The sequence below is a fragment of the Anguilla anguilla genome, chromosome 12, assembly GCF_013347855.1.
Source record: "Anguilla anguilla isolate fAngAng1 chromosome 12, fAngAng1.pri, whole genome shotgun sequence".
Lineage (NCBI taxonomy): Eukaryota > Metazoa > Chordata > Actinopteri > Anguilliformes > Anguillidae > Anguilla > Anguilla anguilla.
The window spans coordinates 40,499,743-40,506,088 of NC_049212.1; the positions used below are offsets into that span (position 1 = coordinate 40,499,743).

The window sequence follows — 6,346 nt, forward strand, 5'->3', positions numbered from 1 at the left end:
CAATAGCTGCTGCCAAACCCTTCCTATAATTTGATGTCAGTCTTTCACATCACTGTGAAGGAATTTGTGCCCTCTCTTCTTTGAAGAACTGCTTTAATTCAGACATATCGGTAGGTTTTCGAGCATGAACTGCTCGTTTCAGGTCCTGCCACAGCGTCTTTATCGGGTTCACGTCAGGACTTTGACCAGGCCACTGCAAAACTTTAGTTTTGTTTCTTTAAAGGTCATTCATATGTGGACTTGCTTTTGTGTTGTGGGTTATTGTCTCGGTGCACAACCCAATGACCCCTCTGCTTCGTTCTCATGGACGAGATGACTGGACATTCTCCTTAAGAATTTTCCGGGACAGAGCAGAATTTATGGTTCCTTCGATAATGGAAAGCTGTCCAGGCAGCAAAGCATCCTGACGCCATCACACTGCCACCACCATGTTTACCTGTTAGTATGATGTTCTTACTGTGAAATTTTATATTTTCTTTACGCCAGACGTAATGGGACCCAGTGCTTTTTTGCAAATGTGAGATGAGCGTTGACGTTTCTCTTGGTTAGCTCTGGTTACCGCCTTGCTACTCTCACATGAATCCTATTTTGCCCGGTCTCTTTTTTTATTGTGGAGCCATGAACAAAGACCTTAGCTGAGGCTAGATAGGCCTGCAGTTTATTGGATGTTCTCCTGGGATCTTTGTGTCTTCCTGGATGAGTCGTCCCTGCTCCCTTGGAGAAATGTTTTCCACACCAGCTACTTTTGGGAAGATTAAACACTGTTCCACACTGGAAAAAAAATGTGTAAAATTTACTCAAAAAAGTGTCGTAACAATTTCCAAGTATTTTTGAGTAAATTTAACTTGCTAAATATCAATTAGACATAGACTTGGTTAGATTTATTTGGTAAAAGAATATATTTTTTCAGTGCAGTTGTTTTCCATTTGGACACACTCCTACATGTGTCTTAGAATTTTTAATGAAACATGTTCATAACCAAAATATACAATCGTACAAAAGCTGAAAAAAGAGACTAAATTTGCCAGTAATCTGCATCATTTATCTGGTGTCTGAAGGGTTAAAGTATTTAAAAATTTGATGCGGTTCTGGTCGTTACAGTCTTAGGCCTTGTTAATCGTATGGGTGCAGTCCCAGAACATGTTGTTTGATCCTCAGGTGACCAGTGTTTGACCCCCGGAAAGTTACACTTCCAAAAATGACTATTCACATCCAGCACACCGGCTACAGAAAATAGCATTTCTTTAAAATGGCTATTCATAGTCAGCACATGGGCCCACATGGCATGTCTAAATGAGACGAAGGGCTCTATTTGGATTAAAGTTATTCAATAGGTGTAGTGGAGTTTGAAAAGGTCTGTGCCTCATACATTAATTCCTCCCCTGCCCCCCCCCCCCCCATCCCCCCCAGCATACCCTGCCTCCCACTATACTGTAACAATACTAACTGGAGCACATGATGTTCTGCAGACACTTGTGTGAATGACTCGTTTGTTTTCTCTCCGTCAAACAAGCGGGTAGTCCTGGATACAGTTTAAAGTTTCCTGAAACGCACTGCTGCGATATATCCCTATTTCTGTCAACAGTGATTAAATTACAGCACCTGGGGGCTGTTACTGGAAATATCCAGTTAGGGGCAGCGCGTGAACATCTGTGAACATGTATGTGATTTGTGTTATCAGAAGAGATTCAATATCTATTTTAACTTTAGATGAGCGTGTACATTTTTGTGTTTTTCAGAATAGAACACTGTACATAGAGTGGTTTGATTGATATATTTGCATACCAGTACTGCCAGCAAGATTTGTTTCTGACAACTGTTTCAATAGTTGGCCTGTACAGCTCCAATACGTTGACATTGTGGCCTGTTGGAGAGATACAACAAAACCTATTTTTAGCCCTTCTATTATGTTGGAGGTCAATTTGACCCGTTTTGGTTTTTATCTGAAATAATGAATTCATTTTCTCTTTCTTTGTGAAATTTTCTGACTTTTACTCTTTTGGGAGTAATGAACTGATATAGAGTGTTTCACCCTATTTTTTTTTCCTTTGATTTTGAGGGGAAAAATTAAGTATTGCGATGAATCAAAAAATGATTTTTTAAAAATGATATCCTGGCCAGTAGAGTCTATATACATCCTGCTAGTGGCAGAATAACAAGAAATAGCCTGGCCTGTTTTAATAAGGCATCTTCTGTCTTTACATATATGAACAATGCATAATTACATATTCTGTGAGAAATTAATTCTTTCCAAAAGCTGACATAGTTTCAAGGGCTTGTCTTTTGTTGTAAGACAGCCTTTCATGAATGCATTGCTCCAGTAATTATTAATGTGCAGTATTTGTAAGCATGTGTTTTGAATGGTTAATAAAGACACTCATTTTCTGTTGGTTTTGTATGTTAATTTGATCCATAAGTGACTGAACAGTGCTAGTGTAAACATTAGACTAAAACCTGAACTGAGTTAACAAAAAACAAAACAACATTTATTTTGTATTTTTTATTTACATATTTGGCTTTTACAGTGTGTTATTTATAGTTGCTTTGTTGCTTATTTTCTGCTCTCTGTGGCTAAGTCATGTTTATTTTGAGATTGTATCAGTGTCTTCACATGCCGATTGGCACAACCAGGTCATTAATATTGATTATTACAGATGAAAATCTGCAGATGTCACCTACTTTGTCCGAGGCTTCAGCTGAATGCCCTTTCCCTCGCCCATGATTTGAAATCAGGAGATTTCAGATCTTTCAGGAGGTCATGCTATCCCTAGGTTTCCTGTAGTCATGTTTGATATTGAATGTGTTTGTATATTATCTGTACGTTTTAATGTTTTATACGGAGATACACTGCACTGTACAGAAAGTGGTTATTTGGGGCAGATTGCGTCAGCCGTATGGCTTAAATGAAAAGCCTTCACCGATCCCATTGTAGTCCTTTGTGGTGGCTAGAAATTGTGTGAGGAATATGAAGATGATGGGGGGAAAAAACCCTCTTCTCCCTACTCATCGTTGGGTGCTATTGCTTGTCACCTTGACAACCAGGCTTCATCTATAAATGAAAGCGAGTGTAGGACCGGAGGACGGAGTGTAGCACAGTGGGTAAGGAACTGGGCTTGTAACGGAAAGGTCGCAGGTTCGATTCCCGGGTAAGGACACTGCCGTTGTACCCTTGAGCAAGGTACTTAACCTGCATTGCTTCAGTATATATCCAGCTGTATAAATGGATACAATGTAAAAATGCTATGTAAAAAGTTGTGTAAGTCGCTCTGGATAAGAGCGTCTGCTAAATGCCTGTAATGTAATGTAATGTAATGTAATGTATAAGGAGTTCCCTTGTGTTGTGAGTGGTCCTTGGCTCAAATGCACATACACAAGCCGCTTTCCTGTCTTCCCCCTGAGGTTTCTTCAGTGCATGCCATTCTTTTGTTTTTATTTTTTGCTTGTGCGGTGCAGGAATCGTACGCATCAAAGGCAATTAAATGCGTTTGTGTGCATACTGTATCAGGGGCTTTTACTGGCCTCTTTTTGGTTTTAGTCTTTTTATATTTATCTGTGAAAGCACATTAGAAAAGTGCTGAATTATCATTATTAATAATAATAATAATAATAATAATAATAATAATGTATTATTATTATTAGTAGTAGTAGTATTATTGATTTTATTTATATAGCGGCTTTTCCCAACACAAAGACACTTTACAGTATACAAAATTAAAACAAGATAACACAAAACAGGAAGTACAAATGCAGCAATAAGACAATGCAGCAGTAGAATATGGAGAAGGAAGCCAGGGAGAGATGCAAGATGGCAGGGAGTGAAAGAAAGTGTGTGTGTGGGGGGGGGGGGGGGGGCGTTTAATGATATACAGTTTTGAATAGATGGGTTTTGAGATGGGAGGTGAGAAGGGGGAGTGAGTTTGAGTTTTGGACAGATGGGTGAAGTGCGTTCCAGAGTCTGCACGCAATATGAGATAAAAGAATAATAATAATTATTATTATTATTCGAATTATTAATAATAATAATAATAATAATAATAATAATTATTATTATTATTATTATTATTATTATTATTATTTCCATCATGCTGATCGATAATGATGAGTTTATCGCATCTTTCTTTGTGGAGCTTTGGCCAGCCCTGAGAACCGGCGTCATTCTGCTTTGCAATGTAGTCTAATGCGGCCGCGTGAACGAGCCTTGAAACGCCCATAAAATAACGTGCCTCAAAATAATAACGGCATACCCTGACGGGGGCATTCATTTATGTAATTTTCCATCAGTCCGGGCATTTCGGTGTTTCACTTGAGAGGCTACTTTTTTTTAGCGGAAGCATACATTATTCTCAGTGAGAACTATGGCGAGCAGAGAAGTTGCGTTGCCAAGGAAGTAACTGTAGCGAACAACATACCCCGTGTGGGCATGAATACAGCTGAATATAGCAGTGCGAGTGAGGAAGTTTTTCAATGTTGCAAAAATGTATCAAAATTTTGCATTGTTATTAAAGTTTGTGGCAATGACTTGGTGGAATTAGTATGGAAAAATGTTTCCGGAAAAAACGGAAGCTACCCTTCAATTAAGTGGGTAGTGTCGCTAAACGCATCACACAAAGCATGCAGCATGCGTAACGGTCTGCGCTGGGCGACGCACAGACCTCTCTTTGTGAGTTTGTCGGCCTGTACTGCTCACCTGCGGAGGTGGAGTGGGGGTAACTGAGGCAACAGATTGCCGGTGGGGTCAGGCTGACCTGTCGGGACCGGGGATCGTGTAATCACCCTGGAAGAGCGTTACGTGCGTGGGCCTCCGCCATGGAGAGGTTTCCTGTGTCAGGCGTCAGTCTGCGGAGGAGGGGAGGGAGGGGAGGGAGGGGCCGCGCAGGCAGCAGCCAGTATGAACGCTCAGTGTGTTCCCTCGGCAGCTGTGACCGTTATTGCAGCAAAGCTGCCATATTAAAAACTGACGAGTGAACACGGCGCTGCGCATCGAGACCAGGGATACGCCAGGCGGGAAATCATCGTGGTGTCAGGAAACGTGTGCGAGTTTCATAATGTGACACTGCGCTCTGAGGTTTGGATTTGTTGCTCATCTCTTGGTATTACCAGACTGAGAAATGACTCGGCAGAGCGGAGCAGCTGCGCCCGAACGGTTCTGAGCCTCCACAGCGCCTCCGTGTGGAGAATGGCAGTATTGTGGGTGCCGTTTTTTTTTTTCTTTTTTTCCCTCAGGCAGTGTGTGTCTTGTTCTTTTATGAGTTTGTCCTTCACTCACCCCCGGGGGAGTCCACAGTAAAATGAATAAGCTGTCAGCATATAAACCAAGGTGCAGTGTGGGGGTAATAATAGGGCCTGTTGGGTGTTTGGATTTCTTCACTCTAGTGTTTCTTTTGCGCCTCTACATCATGAAACCTATGCACTTGTTGTACGTCGCTCTGGATAAGAGCGTCTGCTAAATGCCTATAATGTAATGTAATGTAATGGATTTGGATGACTCTAGGTATGTTCAGGGCTAGTAATATTTGTTGTACACCTGTATGAGGAATTGTTTTTTGTGAACTTTACAAAATTATTTAATGTAAACATGGGACTCCTAGGGTAATGGATCTGATGACTGAATGTGCATTTGAGCATCATGTAAAGCAGTGGCAACATACAGTTCTGCAGGTTTTCACTCCAACCTTAATAAAGCAACCCTCATTCAACAGCTCGAGATCTTAGTTGAGTCAGGTGTGCTATAGTTGGCAGAGTGTTAGATCTCCAGGAATAGGGTTGGTTGCCACTGATGTGAAGTTTCTGTAGCTTTAACATACACCGCATTATAATGTTCAACATGAGCAATAATAATAATAATCAATCTCATTTCAAATCTTCTGAAAAATTGTATTTTTATTGCACATAAATGCCGCACTGTTGTCCGATTCTGGACATTTTGTCATCTCTGCACGTTGTGAAGGTTTGTCAGCAGAGGCGAAGATGGGAAAATGCACAGCGAGAGCAGATTGACAGGGCGTGCGCAGTCCTAATGCTCGAGTTTCTCACGATACCTGAAGAACCCAGTCTTTTTCCATTGAAGGGACGCAAGGCTTCCGTTGAAGTCGTCAGCTAGCGCGTAGAATAAAAAAGCAGTTCTGAATTTAAACGTTTGCTCTGTGTATGCATTCAGTAGGGTGTGTAATGAATTGTGAATGGCCAAAGGGTTTACCTTCAGACACTCTGTGGCCTTCTCCCATTACAGATTCGTCCGTGTCTGTTCCTTCCACACCCACAGCTTGCTCGTGTTGCCAGGGGTTTTTCCACCTGTTGTTCTCTCGGTGTTAAAAATATAGTTTCCTTACTTGGACTCACCGCCTGT

At 41.2% G+C, this 6,346-nt stretch overlaps 1 long non-coding RNA gene across 1 annotated transcript in view; it reads left to right on the forward strand.

Annotated features, from left to right (window-relative positions):
• The window catches only part of LOC118209582, a 33,759-nt gene that overhangs the window by 7,905 nt on the left and 19,508 nt on the right, over positions 1 to 6,346 (forward strand). The gene's annotated exons all lie outside the window — the stretch shown is intronic.